An 18,113-nucleotide genomic window follows, 5' to 3' on the forward strand; every position below is an offset into this window, starting at 1 on the left:
GTTACGATTAACCAACATCCTTACAGACATAATCCTCTAAAGTCGACACAGGCTCAGAAGGAGATTGAATGCAGGCTCTAAAATGACATAATCAACATGCGTTTCAGTGACTGGAAATCACCTATAGTCATGGTGCCAAAGCCAAATGGTACCCAACAATTATATGTGGAGCATCGTAATGTCAATGCAGTTAAAATGGTTGATGTATACCCAGTTCCACGGTTGGAAAACTGTTGAAAATGTGGGACAAGCAACTTACATTTGGTATGAAAAATGTGCCACATTTCAGGGACTAACCAATAAATTGCCGCATTATCCAACCTGTAGTGTACATTGAATGACCTTATGATTTTTAGTGACTCATGGAAGGAACACTACAACATCTATCAAACTTGTTTGATCGACTTCGGAAGTCAGGCTTGGTGATAAACCAAGCGAAAAGTGAATTTGCCAAAGCAAAAGTCACCTTCCTTGGCCATGCTATTGGACATAGATAAATGGTGCCATGAGATTTAAAAGTGACGGTAATTGGGGAATTTCCCATCCTGTTGACAAAAGGAGCAGTTCCTGGGACTGAATGGATTTTATCGAATTTTTGTGCCTCATTTTCGCAGTGTGACTGATTCACTCACTGAATTATTAAAGAAAGGCAAGAAGTTTCAGTGGACAGACGACTGTCAGAAGGCATTTGACGGCATTTGAAATATGTGGTAACCACTGCCCCACTATCAGACGCACCTTATTATGCAAAACCATTCAAGGTGGATTTAAATGCGAATATTGTGGATTTCGGTGTTGGACTCCTGAAGGAAGATGACGAGAAGACAGAGAGACCTACTGGCATTCCTCCAAGAAGTTGAATGTTCATTAGTAGAAATATTCAAAAGTTGATAAAGAGGCTGTGAGCTTTGTGTTGGCATGCCAACATTTCAGTGTTTATATTAACAGCAACGTATTGTAGACAACCATTTACACTGATCATAAGTCTTTTTGAGAAACGTTAGGTCAAAAACGCGAGACTGCTTAGATGGAGCCTGTCTCAATTTTGAATGCTTCATTGGGGTCTTTTGGGTTTTTTTTACCGAACAGATAATGCCTTGGTCAGAAGGCTGTCAAGCCATTTTTTAAAACTGGTGTAAACAAGGGGATGTGACCTTTGGTACATGGAATGCTGAACGACAATATGAAAGGAATAGGACAATTTCAAATGTGATGTACAACATTATATTTTATGTATAGACTGTTTAATCACAGGTTAACAGGTTGTTAACATTGTTTATATCGGGACGGGATGTACAGAAATAAAAAAACAGACACAGATTACAAAATGTGTTGGGTTACAGTGAGTTGCAGCAGAGTAAGAGTGAAGACAGCTCATACTGAGCTGGTACAGTGATGAAGGGCTGCATGACAACCATGTTTACTGTAATGATTCATAGAAACGTATTGAAAATGTACAGAGACTGAGGAGACAAGTCTAGTCATAAAACACACAGGCAATATCATAATTCATAAACTATTCCTACTGTTCAACAAGTGTAGCTGTCTCTAAAAGGCCTTTCAAATCAAAATCACATTGATGAGATCCACGCATTTATTTTCAGAACTTAAAGAAGAAACAGATTCGAGTGTAATCCGTGTGTCACTGGCACGAGTGATAGGAACAGGAATGGAGCATATTGTCCAAATATAACCAACATCCAGACTAATCAAGAAAAAGCAAAATATTAGAGATAGTGGAAATCTGAAATACAAATGCAGAATAATGGAGAAATGCAACAGATGACACAAGATCTGGGCAGAGAACCAGAGTTAACATATCGAGTCTTATATGAACCTATCTTGAACAAGTTGTGTTGGACTCATAAAAAGTTAATTCAATTTTTCTCTGCTCCGATACTGCCTGAACTGTGGGGTTTCTCTCCAGCATTTTCAATTGGTGCAATCGCAGGAAACAGAGTAATGGTGAGCGGTTGCTTTTCGAACTGAAGGCTTGTGCCCAGCAGTGTTCCACAGAGGTTGGTTCTGAGTTTTCTTTGTTTGTCATTTATGTAAATGATTTGCGTGAGAATATCTAAGGCATGGTTTGTAAGTTTGTGGATGACACCAAAACTGGTGGCACAGTGGACAGTGAAGAATGATTTCTAAGAATACAAAAGGATCTTGATGAAATGGGTCAATAGACTGACAGAGAGCAGATAGAGTTTAAGCTGGATGAACGTAAGGTGCAGGCAATAGAGTGTGTTTGTTGCAGTCTATTGCATCAGGAATGGGATGATTTGATTTCCCATCTACTGGGTTCAAAACATCGATATCCTTCATGATCTTTGAATGGCCTAACTCTCTCTCTATGGTTACCTTCTTGATGTTAATGTAGTTGCACAATATTTTTGGAATGTCCTTAACCTTATCTACCCATTCTATCTCATATCGCCTATTTGCTTTTCTGATTTCTCTCGAAATAATGCCCCACACTCTTTACATTGTCTAAGAGATTAAATTGAATAAATTTGTCTATGTCTAAAGTAAGGTTTTCTTTGCTGCTTGAATAAAAGTTCAAGAACTGTAGTTGTCCATTGTTCCTTTAATTTCCCTTCACTTTAACAGGAACATAATGCCTCTCAACTCCCGTCGTCACAATGTTGAACGGCTCCCACTTGTCAGACATTGTTTTAACTGCTGACAGTCTACTCCAATTAAACTTGATAAGTCCTTGTTCCATGCCATTAAAATTTATGGTACTGTAATTAAAAAAAAACATTAATTAAAGGCTTATTCTTTTCCATAACTATTATGAAACTAATATAATTACGATTGCAATGCCCAAAACTTTCCCTCACATTTACTTCAGTCACTTGCCCTGCCTAATGCACAAAAGAAGCCTAGTTTTGCTCCTTCTCTGTTAGAATCATCCGGATATTGATATTGATATTGAAGAAAATTTTCGTGAACGTATTTGACAAATTCTTCACCATCCAACCCTTTAACGCTGTGGTAGTTCTAATCAATTTTAAGAAAATTAAAACCCCATTATTACAACCTTATTAAGCTTAACTATATCCGCGATCTCCCTACATGTTTGTTTGTCAATTTATTTCTTACTGTTGGAGAGCATATGGTACAATACAATCAACGTGTTCTTTCCTTTCTTATTTTTAATTTCGACTAATATATTTTCACTGGACGGTTTGTCACAAAAGAGCATTTAGTGCTTACTGTTCAAAGTGAATTTTATTTTCTTATTTTTAATACTACCTGCATATTTTAACTGGATAATCTTTCATAAATATCTTTCCCAGTTCCAGCAATAATTTATTCCTTAATCAAAAATTGCAGACTGCCCCCTCCCTGCCCTCCGCATATCTGTTTCCATCCTTTCTTTGACACTTAACAGCTGGAACATTGAATTGCTAGTCTTGAACATCTCTCAGGTGAAAGTGAGGACTGCAGATACTGGAAGTTAGAGTCGAGAGTGTGGTGCTGGAAAAGCACAGCAGGTCAAGCAGCATGTGAGGAGCAGGAAAATCGACATTTCAAACAAAAGCCCTTCATCAGCCCATTCCTGATCAAGGGCTTTTGTCCAAAATGTTGACTGTCCTGCTCCTCACATGCTGCCTGACCTGCTGTGCTTTCCCAGCACTACATTTCCGAATGGAACATCTCTCAACCAATTTTCTGTCATCCATATGATGCCCCGATCCCATGTTCTTAAACATGGCCTGAGTTCATCACCCTCCTCTGTAAGACCCCTCACTTGAAATAAATGCAATTTCGTGCTTCAGAATTACTATAGACTTTTGACTCTCTCGTTTTCCTTTTCTAATTGCTGTGCACTCCTCACATTCATAAACTTCTCCATCCATTCTACCATTTTAATTCTACTTGGAATATCCCCCTTGTCAACTCTATCAACATAAAGTCTCCCTACATAGAAGGAGCAAACCTCCATGCTAAGATATTGGCTGCTTTCCAGTTTAGATTAAACCAATCCTTTCCGAACAGGTCATTTCTATTCTAAAATAGATTCCAATTTCACAAAAAATCGAAACCCCTCAACAACACAGTAGCCCTTCAGCCGTTGTTTTTTTCTCCGTTAACCTTTTGCTCCTTCCCAGTTGGGTTTTGCATTGGGAAGAATCCAGAAAATATTGCTTTAAAGGTTTTATTATTAATACTCTACCTCTCCTTTTAAGTTCACTCTGTACTGCTTTAATCTTTCCCTAAAAATATCATTCCTGCCAATATCTACAATAATGTTTGGCTACTCATTCTCCCCTTTAACAACGTGCTTGAAATGTTTCGAGATGTTCTTAATCTTAGCACAGGGAAATCAACAAACCCTCCTCACTACCACAGAATCTTATGTTAATGTCCCTGATAGAAAAGTCCACTGAAGCAATCATTCTACTAAATCTTACCACTCTGCTGAACATAAGAATCATTCCAAGTATCCAACAATTGACTGCTATTCCATTTTCCTCAGAGAGACAATCCTCTTCAACTGTTTTAAAAGCTGAAAAGCATTTTGGTACAGGAATAGCCACCGTAGAATTTAGAAATATTTTCTTATCTTTCCTAAGAGCTACACTTCTATATGACTGATATGCTGGATAATATTTTTTTCCAAATCTTCCAACCATCCTCTCTGTGCGTTATATGTGACCTTAATAATATTATGCCTAAGAGCAGAACATTTTTATGAAACCTTCTGTTAACTTTCATTACCTACAGACAATGTTAAAACTGAAAAATATACACCTACACGTATCAAACATAGAACAATTAAACAAAATCAACCATTTAGATAATTAAATTAATAAAAATATTCCGCTTCAATAAAGTCCAAGAAGAAAATAGTCTTCTCCAGAGCTGAAAATGTGTACGATTCTCCGGAATGAAGGTACACCTCCTTATTTTAATTAATTAATTTTACAAAACAAAAAAACTTCGGCAGTGTAATAAAAGAAACCTTTTAAAACAAAAATAGATGTTTCGTTTTTTGTGCAAACCACCCTTAAACAACTCTTTTTAAAAAATGTTCGTTTCAAAGAAAATCGTGAGGGTTTTTTGCTGTTTTGTTTGTTTTTGAATGTTAATAAAACAAAATAGAAACAATTATGTTAAATTAATAAACTATAATATCAACTGTAAAAAGACTACATTAAGTATATAACTGCCTGCATTCCCAGGAGCAGCTAGAAGACCCACGCTGCTCTAAGAATATTTTTTGAAAATGTTTTACAGTATGAAGAAAAGTGAGCATATAATTTAATAATTTGTTTCCAGTTCAAGGTAGACTGGACGATATGATTTGATCTCCTTCTGTAAGTCTGTATACAGAATTTAGTTGAATCTTTATCCTCATCACTCCAACTACTTCAAACAAAATTATGAATCTACTTCTATCGTATAGATGGACACTTCCTTCAGCTCTGACTATTGCAGGGAACGATACAAAGAACATTATCCAGGTCCACGTGGAACACAAATGTTGCAGTGAATGCCATCTAAACCTAATCCAATACTAATTACGTACAAGCTTAATTAATAAAACATACAGAGGAACATAGTATAAAAGTAGAATTCAGCTCCATATCCAAAATAAAATTTGTGTCTCCCTCGTAAAAAAGAACTCAACTGCATCACGCTGTAAATTCACCGAAATAGGAAAAACAAGAGAATGGAATTCTCAATGCTTTCCCTGTGATCAACATCTGAAGAACATGAGAAAATCAGGGCTTCTTTGTGAACTTCATAAACGATGATGATGAGAATGGGAGGGATGGAGTTTGGAGGGAATGGTAAATAATTTTGTGGATGACAGAAAGATAAGCTAGTGGTTCACAGTGAGGAGGAACGTGTGAGGGTTAAGGATGGTATAAACCGGTTGTTCAGGTGGACAGATCAATCGCTAATGAAATTTAACACTGATACCTTTCAGAAGTAACAAGACAAGAGTTTCCTCAAACTGAAGAAAGGCTGGATTTACTTGATTTTACTTCTTAGCAAAGAAGGCTGAGGTGTGCTCCTGGTGGAGATGTTTAACAACATGAGGGTCTAGACAACGAAAACAAAGAATAGCTCTTCCCCTTACTCGAAGGCTCAATAATAAGAAAATAATTCATTGAACTAAATTCATTGAAATAATACACTGTTTTTTCCATTCCACCCGTCATTGTGGCTGAAAATGTGTTGCTGGAGAAGCGCAGTAGGTCAGGCAGCATCCAATGAGCAGGAGAATCGACACTTATGGCATGAGGTAAAAACAATAACTGCAGATGCTGGAAGCGAAATACTGGATTAGTGGTGCTGGAAGAGCACAGCAGTTCAGGCAGCATCCAACGAGCAGCGAAATCGACGTTTCGGGCAAAAGCCCTTCATCAGGAATAAAGGCAGTGAGCCTGAAGCGTGGAGATATAAGCTAGAGGAGGGTGGGGGTGGGGAGAGAGTAGCATAGAGTACAATGGGTGAGTGGGGGAGGAGATGAAGGTGATAGGTCAAGAAGGAGAAGGTGGAGTGGATAGGTGAAAAAGAAGATAGGCAGGTCGGACAAGTCTGGACAAGTCAAGGAGACAGTGCTGAGCTGGAAGTTTGAAACTCGGATGAGGTGGGGGAAGGGGAAATGAGGAAGCTGTTGAAGTCAACATTGATGCCCTGGGGTTGAAGTGTTCGTCGGCGGAAGATGAGGCGTTCTTCCTCCAGGTGTCTGTTGGTGAGCGAGCGGCGGTGAAGGAGGCCCAGGGTCTCCATGTCCTCGGCAGAATGGGAGGGGGAGTTGAAATGTTAGGCCACGGGGCGGTTTGGTTGATTGGTGCGGGTGTCTCGGAAATGTTCCCTAAAGCGCTCTGCTAGGAGGTGCCCAGTCTCCCCAATGTAGAGGAGACCACATCGGGAGCAATGGATATAATAAATGATATTAGTGGATGTGCAGGTAAAACTTTGATGGATGTGGAAGGCTCCTTTAGGGCCATGGATAGAGGTGAGGGAGGAGATGTGGGCACAGGTTTTACAGTTCCTGCAGTGGCAGGGGCAAGTGTCAGAATGGGAGGGTGGTTCGTAGGGGGGTGTGGACCTGACCAGGTAGTCACGGAGGGAACGGTCTTTGCGGAAGGCGGAAAGGGGTGGGGAGGGAAATATATCCCTGGTGGTGGGGTCTTTTTGGAGGTGGCGGAAATGTCGGCGGATGATTTGGTTGATGCGAAGGTTTGTAGGGTGGAAGGTGAGCACCAGGGGCGTTCTGTCCTTGTTACGGTTGGAGGGGTGGGGTCTGAGGGCGGAGTTGCGGGATGTGGACGCGATGCGTTGGAGGGCATCTTTAACCACGTGGGAAGGGAAATTGCGGTCTATAAAGTAGGAAGCCATCTGGTGTGCTCTATGGTGGAACTGGCCCTCCTGGGAGCAGATACGGCGGAGGCGGAGAAATTGGTAATGCGGGATGGCATTTTTGCAAGACATAGGGTGGGAAGAGGTGTAATCCAGGTAGCTGTGGGAGTCGGTGGGTTTGTAAAATATGTCAGTGTCAAGTCGGTCGTCACTAATGGAGATGGAGAGGTCCAGGAAGGGGAGCGAGGTGTCAGAGATGGTCCAGGTAAATTTAAGGTCAGGGTGGAATGTGTTGGTGAAGTTGATGAATTGCTCAACCTCCTCGCTGGAGCACGAGGTGGCGCCAATGCAGTCATCAATGTAGCGGAGGAAGAGCCTTTCTTCAGGAATCCTGAAGAAGAGTTCATGCTGAAAACGTCAATTCTTCTTCTCCTTGGATGCTGCCTGACCTGGTGCCGATTTCCAGCAACACATTGTCATCTCTGAAATCCAGCATCTGCAGACCTCACTTTCTCCTCACTCGTCATTGTGTTCAAACACAGGCACATTTTCCTGATATGATCCAAAGACCAATATTGGCCCGTTCTTTGATATGCGAGACCTATATAAAGAATTAAGAGGGACTTACCTCGGGAGTCGAGCCTCCATGTTTGCTAAGAGGTTTGAGGGAGGAGCGAACGACTTCTGGGAACTCATATATTTGTGTGGTTGCGTTACCTGAAACATTACTCGGGTAGTGTCTCACACCCGTTTCCTCCTCTGACCAAAAACAAACTCCTGTGCGCCAGATTGGTAAGGAAGCGAGTTTATTTTTTATTCCATATTTTTCCACAGTCTCTTTGGGAATGGAGGAAAGGGCAGTTGAATGTTCCTCCTGCAGAATGTGGGAGGTAAGAGTCACCACTCGTGTCCCTGCTGACTACATCTGCGGGAAGTACACCCAACGACAGCTCCTCGAAAACATCATTACGGAACTGGAACTGGAGCTGGATGAACTTCAGTTCATTCGGGAGGCAGATGGAGTAATTTTGAGGAGTTACAGGGAGGTAGTCACTCCTCAGGTACAAGAAGAAGGAAAATGGGTTACAGTCAGGGGACCGAAAGGGAACCGGCTGGCAGTGCAGGGATCCCCTGTGGACATCCACCTCAACAATAAGTTTACCATTTTGGATACTATTGGCGGGGGGGGGGGCTTACCTGGGGAAAGCAGTGGGGCACAGGGCTCTGGTACAGAGTCTGCCCGTGCTACTTAGAAGGGACGGGGAAGAGGAGCAGAGCAGTAGTCATTGGGGATTGTATAGTTAGGGGGACAGATAGAAGGTTCTGTGGGGACGAGAGAGACTCACGGTTGGTGTGTTGCGTCCCAGGTACTGGGGTTCGTGATGTCTCTGATCGTGTTTTTGGGATCCTTAAAGGGGAGGGGGAGCAGCCCCAAGTCGTGGTCCACATCGGCACCAACGACTGAGGTAGGAAGAGAGATGGGGATTTAAGGCAGAAATTCAGGGAGCTAGGATGGAAACTTAGAGCGAGGATGAACAGAGTTGTTGTCTCTGGTTTGTTGCCCGTGCCACGTGCTATTGAGGCAAGGAATAGGGAGAGAGAGGAATTGACCACATGGCTACAGGGATGGTGTGGGACGGATGGTTTTGGAATCTTGGATGATTGGGGCTCTTTCTAGGGTAGGTGGGACCTCTACAAGCAGGATGTCTTCATCTGAACCAGAGGGGTACCAATATCCTGGGGGGTGGGAGGGGGGAATACACTAACGCTATTGGGGCGGGTTTAAACTAATCCAGCAGGAGGATGAGAGCCAAAATTGTAGTTCGGGTATAGAAAGGGTTGAGAGTATGGAGGTCCAAAATCAAGTTTGAGGGATGCAAGATGGCACCCGCAAGCAAGAGGTTGGTTTGAAGTGTGTCTACTTCAACGCCAGGAACATCCGGAATAAGGTGGGTGAACTTGCAGCATGGGTTGACACCTGGGACTTCAATGCTGTGGCCATTTCTGAGACATGGTTAGAGCAGGGACAGGAATGGCTGTTGCAGTTTCCAGGATTTAGATGTTTCAGTAAGAACAGAGAAGATGGTAAAAGAGGGAGAGGTGTGGCATTGTTGTTCAAGGGCAGGATGACAGTTGCAGAAAGGATGTTTGGGGAATCGTCAACTTAGGTAGAATGGGCTGAGTATAGAAACAGGAAAGGAGATGTCATCCTGTTGGGAGTTTTCTATAGGCCTCCGAATAGTTCCAGAAATGTAGAGGACAGGATAGTAAAGATGATTCTTGATAGGAGTGAGAGAGACAGGGTAGTTGTCATGGGGGACTTCAACTTTCCAAATATTGACTGGAAACCCCAACGTAGTAGTAAGATCGATGGGTCAGTTTTTGTCCAGTGTGTGCAGGAGGGCTTCTTGCCACTGTATGTAGACAGGCCAACAAGGGACGAAGCCACATTAGACTTGGCACTGGGTAATGAACCCGGCTAGGTGTTAGAAAAAGACTTAGGTGAGCACTTTGGTGATAGCGATCACAATTCTGTTATGGTTACTTTAGTTATAGAAAGTGATAGGTGCATACCACTGGGCAAGAGTTACAGCTGGGAGAAAGGCAATTACGATGCGATTAGGCAAGATTTAGGAAGCATAGGATGGGGAAGGAAACTGCCAGGGATGGACACATTAGAAAAGTACAGCTTATTCAAGGAACAGCTCCTGAGTGTCCGAGATAAGTATGTACCTGTCAGGCAAAAAGGAAGCTGTAGAGTGCGGGAGCCGTGGCTTACAAAGGGAGTGGAATCTCTGGTCAAGTGGAAGAAGAAGGCTTATGTTAGGATGAGATGTGAAGGCTCAGTTACGGCACTTGAGGTTTACAAGGTAGCCAGGAAAAACCTAAAAAGAGAGCTCAGAAGAGCCAGGAGGAGACATGAGAAGTTGTTGGCGGATTAGATCAGGGTAAAACCTAAGGCTTTCTATCTGTATTTAAGGAATAAAGGAATAACGAGAGTTAGATTAGGGCCAATCAAGGTTAGTAGTGGGAAGTTGTGTGTGGCGTCAGAGGAGATAGATGAAGCACTAAATGAATATTTTTCGACAGTATTCACTCTAGAAAACGACAATGTTGTCGAGGAAAATACAGAGGTGTGATTGAGACTAGGTGTGATTGATGTTCACAAGGAAGAGGTCTTAGAAATCCTGCAGAGTATGAAAGTAGATTAGTTCCCTGGGCCGGATATGATTTATCCCAGGATCCTCTGGGAAACCAGGGAGGAGAATCCGAGCCTTTGGTGTTGATTTTTAATTCGTCATTGTCTACAGGAATAGTGCCAGAAGACTCGAGGATAGCAAATGTGATTCCCCTGTTCAAGAAGGGGAGTCGAGATAACCCTGGTAATTATAGACCAGTGAGCCTTACTTCAGTTGTTGGTAAAGTGTTGGAAAATGTTAAAAGAGCTTTCAGTCATAATCATCTCAAAAGAATAATTTGATTAGGGATAGTCAGCACGGTTTTGTGAAGGGTAGGTCATGCCTCACAAACCTTATTGAGTTCTTTGAGAAGGTGACCAGACAGTAAAAATTAAAGCAATTTGGTTCATGTGGTGTATATGGATTTCAGCAATCGTTCAATGAATTTCCCCACAGTAGGGTGTTGTTCCAAAATGCGGAGTAATGGGATTGTGAGAGAGAAAGTAGTTTGGATCAGTAATTGGCTTGCTGAAAAATGACAGAGGGTGGTGGTTGATGGGAAATGTTCATCCTGGAGTCCACCTCCCAGTGGTGCACCGCAAGGGTTGGTGTTGGGTCCACTGCTGTTCGTCATTTTTATAAACGACCTGGATGAGTGCGTAGAAGAGTGGATTATTCAATTTGCAAATGACACTAAGGTCGGTGGAGTTGTGGATAGTGACGAAAGATGTTGTAGGTTACAGAGAGACTTAGATAAGCTGCAGAGCTGGGCTGAGAGGTGGCAAATGTAGTTCAGTGTGGACAAATGTGAGGTGATTCACCTTGGTTCGAGTAAACGGAATGCAATTTAATGGACTAATGGTAAGATTCTTGGTCATGTAGATGAGTTGAGAGATCTCGGTGTCCAAGTACACAGATCCTTGAAAGTTGTCACCCAGATTGACAGGGTTGTTAAGAAGGCATAGTGTTTTAGCTTTTATTAATAGAGGGATCGAATTCTGGAACCATGAGGTTGTGCAACAGCTGTACAAAGCTCTGCTATTGTGTACTTGGAGTATTGGGTAAAGTTTAGGTCACCACATTATGAGGAGGATGTAAAAGCTTTGGAAAGGGTGCAGAGGAGATTTACTAGGATGTTGCCTGGTATGTAGGGTAGAAAGTCTGAGGGACTTGAAGCTGTTTTCATTGGAGAGAAGAAGGTTCAGAGTTGACATAATAGAGACATATAAAATGAGTAGAGGGTTAGATAAGGTGGACAGGGAGAGCCTTTTTCCAAGTATGATGACTGCGAGCACAAGGGGGCAAAGCTTTAAATTAAGGAGTGATAGATATTGGACAGGTGTCAGAGGTAATTTCTTTGCTCAGAAAGTAGTAAGGTTATCGAATGCTTTGACTCCAACAGTAGTAGATTTGCCAACTTTAAGTACATTTAAGTCGTCATTGGACAAGCATATGGACGTAATGTAGGTTAGATGAGCTTCAGATTGAATAGTGTAGGTTCGATGGGCATCAGATTGGTATGACAGGTCGGTGCAACATCAAGAGCCGAAGGGCCTGTACTGCGCTGCATTGTTCTATGTTCTATGTTCTATGACTTATATCCACTTCATATCTTCCTCTTCTAACCAACTCAATGTTTGCATTCTCCCACAATACCTTCAACACATTTTTCAGAAGATATAGATTATGGACACTTTCCAACAGAATTTATAACATAATATTTTTACTCAATATGTAACCTATAAATTTGTAACAATGCTGAACTGTTTTGTTGTCCCATCAGCCAGTTCCCAGACTGCAGTTGCAGCAAATAGTCATTAAATCTCAAAAGAATTGCCAAGTTTTTACTTCTGATCTAAGTGGTCATTTGTCCCTTTATTATGAAATGGGCATATTAATTACAGACTGTCTGTCTGACTGTAACATTTTGATGTGGATTACTCCAGGCAATTAAACATCAGGAGGTAAGAACAGGGATAGGCCATCTGGTTGCCAGGCCTGCTGTGGGAATCAACAAGGCCTGACTGTGGTCTTTTCTCCACATTAATGTATTTTTCCAGACACACAGAGCAACCTGCATCTCCCTCAACCAAACCTCTCGACTCCTGTGACCCCGGCCACCAACGGTGATTAAAATCCAAAGAACTGTAGAAGATGCAACACAAGAAAATAGAAATTAGGAGTGGCGGTAGGAAATTCAACTGTGCAGTTAACCACATTAAACACCATCTGCCAGATGTAGCAATCCGCCCCATTTTCTAACCCTACCATTATTCATCTGTAAACTCTTTAGCTCCTCATTGCAGCCTATTTTACAACCTAGTTTAATACCATTTGTGAATTTAGTTGCTACACTCTGTCTCTCCTTCCAGGTCATTTGGGCAGATTGTAAACAATTGAGGTCTGAGAACTGAACCCTGCAGCACCTCACTAGTTTCAGTTCGCCAGGGAAAGACCATTAATCCCGATGCTCTGTTTTCTGTTAGTCAGTCAATCCTCCATCCAATTCAATACTCTACCCTGAACCCTTGGTTCTAACCGGCTAGATCAGTCCCTCATGCAGCACCTTGTCAAATGCCTTCTGAAGTTCAGATGTCCAGCAATTGCTGTATCCCCATTATCCACCTTGCTGGTTACATTCTCAAAGAACTCCAGCAGTTTTGTCAAGCACAACCTGCCTATCATGAAACTGTGCTAACACTGGTGAATTGATCTTTGTTTTTCCAAGTGTTTAGTTATTTCATACTTTATGGTTGACTGAAGAAACTTCCCCACTACAGAGGGTAAACTCACTGGTCTACAGTTTGGTCTCCTGTTTTGGGAACGAGTACTACATTATTAATTTTCCAATACATCGGTACCGTTCCAGAATTCAAGGATTTTTTTGAATATCCTAACTAACATATCCACTATCTCTGCTGTTACATCCTTTAATATGATATACTGCAGGCCGAGCGTCTGACCTGCCTTTAATCCCATCAATGTATTTAATATCTTCTTCCTCGTCATCGTACTTCCGCATTGATCCTTTGCAGTTGTTTTAAATTTTGAGAAGAAATTATCTTGCACTATGAAAACAGAAAGTGTTGCTTTTGCCGCTGTCATTTCTGAGTTTCCCATTGTTACCTCGCCATTTTCATCCTCTCCAAGGCCAACATTTGCTTTCAGCATTTTAAAACTTTTTGACTACTCAGAGAAGTGTTCTTTATCATTTCTTATGTTTTCTTCTCATTTTCCTTCATAGCCGTTTTGATGATGTTTTTAGTAGCCGTTTGCTGACAATTAAAATGTTTTTCTTTAATTCATTAAAGGATGAGCGTGTCGCTGGTTAGACAGCACTCATTGTCTGTCCCTAATTGCACAGAGGGCAGTTAAGCGTCAACCAAATTAGTGTGGATTTGAAGTCATATGTAGGTCAGACCAGGTAAGGAGGGTGTTTTACGATCCTAAAGGACATTAATGAAACATATGGGTGTTTCCAACAATGAGCAATGGATTCATTATCATCAATAGACTCTTAATTCCAGGTTCATATTGGACTTAAATTCCACTATCTGCCGTGGCAGCATTTGAAGCCATGTCCCCAGAACATTATCTGGATTAGCAGTCAGCAGTAATACCACCAGTCTAGAACCTTCATGTTATTGTTGACTTCCTTGTTAAGAGATGGATTGCTTTTCACCTTTTTACAATTCTTCATCCACTCAGGATTACACTTTATTTGAGGGGTTTTGACTTTCTCTCGAAGTAGTTGCCACTGTTCATCAAATGTCTTGTACTTTAATCTTTTTGGCATGTCCAATCAGGCTAAGCCCTTCCTCAGGCCAGTAAAATTATCATTGTCCAACACTAAACCTCTCCTATGTGACTCTGTCTTTGCTGTTACAGTCTGAATGTGAAACTCCAACATGTTGTGGTCACTCTTTCTAAGATGATCCTGTACTACAATATGATTTATCGCTCCTTCTACATTATGTAATACCAAAACCAGTTCTCTGGTTGGTTCCATTACATGTTAATCAAAGAAATGATCCATCATATATTCGACGAATCGTTCTTTGAGGGATACCCTTGCCAAATTGATTAATCCAGTAAATTTGCATGCTTACATTCCCATAATCACTCTTGTGGTCTTGTCTCAAGCCATCGTTATTTCCTGGTTCATGCTATTCCCCGCTATGAAAGTAATTTGTCGTATGCGTGCGTGGGTGGGGGTGGGGGGGGGGGGGGAGGCGTCGATAGTTTGTAGGCTGGAAATGCTCCTACCAATAGGTTTCTTTCTATGTGTTTTATTTCAAACCAGACTGATTCATCAGTATTGTCCCACGTGCTAATATCATTTCTTAATACAGCCTTGACATAATCCTTAACCAATACAGACACTCCACCTGCTGTTCTTTCTTGTCAGAATACTAAGTAGCCTTGGACATTTAACACCCTAGTCCTACCTTTATGTAACCAATTTCCGTCATGCCCACCATGCCATACCTATTTATACCTGTTAGCACGATCAGCTCATTCATTTTATTCCAAATACTGCACACATTTAGTTAAAAAAAGTTTTAACATAAGTTCTATCGATTTAGCTTGCCCTTTTAATATTTGTGTGCACAGGCGCTCCATCCTTATTTATTGATCCCTGATAATAGTGAGCCTATCATTGACTCCAACTTTCAACTCACGTTTTTAAAATTGATGTGAATAGTTCCCTCAGCATGGTCATTAAAATGGTTCTGTTTGTTTAATTGACAAACCTTTACTTTCTGCTCATTTTCTGACCTGCTGCTTACGTTCCCATCCTCCTCTATCATTAGCTTAAATCAGCACGATCACACCTCCCTTTCAGGATGTTGGGGACCCTCCAGTTAAAGTGCACACTTTCCTTTTCGTACAGTTTCCACCTGAACTGAAAGCGATCGGAATCATCCAAAAATCAGAAACGCTCCTCCCAAACGAGCTCTTTGCCACATATTCAACGCGACTATCTTCCTCTTCCTTGTCTCACTTCCAGATGCCCAGGGAGTAATCCCAAAAATATAATCCTGGAGATCCTGCTTTTCAACTCACTCCTAACTCCCTGAACTTCCTTTGCAGGGCTTTTCAAACTTTCACTCTTCTTACCTATGTCATTGGTGTCAATGTGAACCATGACCACTGGCTGTTTACCCTCCCACTTCAATACACCCTGAGCATGCTCAGAGACATTCTTGATCCTGGCGCCAACCACCCTTTTTATGAAGAAATCATAGAATCATAGAATCCCTACGATGGGAAAACAGGCCATTTCAAACAGCACGTCCACGCTGACATTTTGAAGAGTAACCCATTCTGACCCATTTCCCTACTCTGTTACTCTGCATTTACCCCTGACTAATGCACCTAAGCCGCACATCGCTGACCACTATTGGCAAAGCACAAACAATCCAGACTCATTCCTCCACATTATGTTGAATCTGCTTTCTCACAAGAGATAATGACAGAACGACTGAGCATTTCCAGCATCTTCTGGTTTTGTCACCGATGTTGATTGCAAATTGATAAAAACGTATGCAACACAGAATTGAAAAGAAAAACAAGGTGAATTTAAACTCTCAAGAGAAAACTAATTATTTAGTCGTTCAATGATCCCTGTAAAGGTTCATTACATTACTGCTGTTCTGTCCATGGGAACTTTGTTCACTTTCCCAATCCATGAATAAAGGAGGTTTTTACATTTCTTTGATATCAGAAAGTTTGGAAACATTGCACATTTACTTTTTCATATGGGAATGTGATAACATTGGATTCTTCCATCTCAGTCCAATTACACAGAATTATTCACAAAACGCACACACACATACACACATATACACGCATATGCATACACACATAGACACACACATACACACACACACGCATGTACACAATGTAATTCTTTGTCAAAGAATACCAGTAACAATGTAATTGGAATGATAACTGGAAAGTAGGATTTAGGTAAAGGAAAGATGAGAGAAAATTCGGCTTTTGGAACAGAAAAGAGTATCATGGGAACTTACTAAGTTGATCAAATTTATGGGAAGCTATGCAAGGCAGATAAAAGTTACTGTTATGAAGGTGAAGAGATATATGTTACCTTTAAGAGAGATTGGAAGCTAGCACAAAGTGTTCGGAAAGAGGTTAAATGCAACATTTGACTGTGAAATCAATAGCTGAGTTGCCACGAAACGAAATCCAATTCAAATTCGTCCAGTTTAAATATTGCCCCAACAAACTGAAATCAAATTGAGTTTGAAATACTTGATGACTTCAAAATCAATGAAATGGTCCGATGTTTAGAGGTATAAAACTGGACATTTTGAACATTTATGGGGAGAACTGCCGAGGACATCCAGAAAGATAGACTGCAAGTTGAAGGTCTTTCTGAAAGGTACCTGTCCATAAGAGGTTTGCACAGCAGAACATCGATACCAACCAAGAGAAAGCTCTACAGAGGAAAGTATAAACGGAGAATAGACAAAGCTGACTGGTTTTGAAATGTGTTATTAATTTGTAAACCTTAATCTTTTTTTTTTGTTTTATCGGACGAGTATTGTTAAGTGAGAGGTCAAAGATACGTTCAACACGAGGGAGTTCTAAATAGTTGTTTGTTTTATTATGGGACTTAAATAACAAAATTGTTAATTTTACTTTTAATTGTTACCTCTGTAAATGGATCTTTGCGTCTCGAAATTTAACAGATTATGGCATGAGGTGACCTTTTCCTGTGTGGCTGGTTTAAATTAGGAGAGGGGTTAACGCTGCGTCGTAATAGTTTGGGGGCTTTCGTCAACGTTATGGACAGGTTTAGACAGAGCCAGTCTGAGGTTTGAGCAGATTTATATAGATTTGAGGGATGAAAGGAAAATAAAGTATATTTAATCATTTGCACGTTCGTGTCTGAGATCATTAAATAAAACGTCAGTGAGACAACGTGTTTAATTCCGATGACTTGTGTTTGTTTAAATTAAAAGTGAGAAAAATGGGTGTTAAAAAAACTTAAGAGGGGTTAGAAGATGTTTCTCAAACTTGCCACGAAATCTTAGAAGGAAAGATAAAGGCCGAACTTTTAGAATTAGCAAGGAAGTTAGATTTGGATTTAACCAAGGACAAAAGTAAAGCTGAAATTGTCCGGGAACTTCTCACATTCTAAGGTGTGTCAGAAACACAGACAAGTGCAGTAGAGTGAGAAAAACAAAACGTAAATTCCAATTGAGGAAAATGCAGTTTAAAGATAAACAAAGGGAGAGAAAGAGAGAGAAGAAACAGAAAGCAAGACAGAACAGAGAGAGAGTAAAAAAAAGAGAGAAGGAGAAGGTTCTTAGCTGACCAAAAAGAGAGAGAATTTGAACTTGAGAAGTTGCGATTTAGTCAGCAAAGTCACATTAAAAGGATGGAGATTAAAAGAGACAGTCGTGTTATAATGAACTATGTCAATACTCTGCAACATTTTAATGAGAAAGATGTTGATGCCTTCTTTATCTCATTTGAAAAATTTGCCAGGCATTTGGAGTGGTCCAAGGATTTATGGGTAATGATAGTTCGGATTCAAGTAGTAGGCAGGGCGAGTGAGGTATTTTCTCCGCTGTCAGATGA

This window comes from Chiloscyllium punctatum, chromosome 18, assembly GCF_047496795.1.
Source record: "Chiloscyllium punctatum isolate Juve2018m chromosome 18, sChiPun1.3, whole genome shotgun sequence".
NCBI classification, from domain to species: domain Eukaryota; kingdom Metazoa; phylum Chordata; class Chondrichthyes; order Orectolobiformes; family Hemiscylliidae; genus Chiloscyllium; species Chiloscyllium punctatum.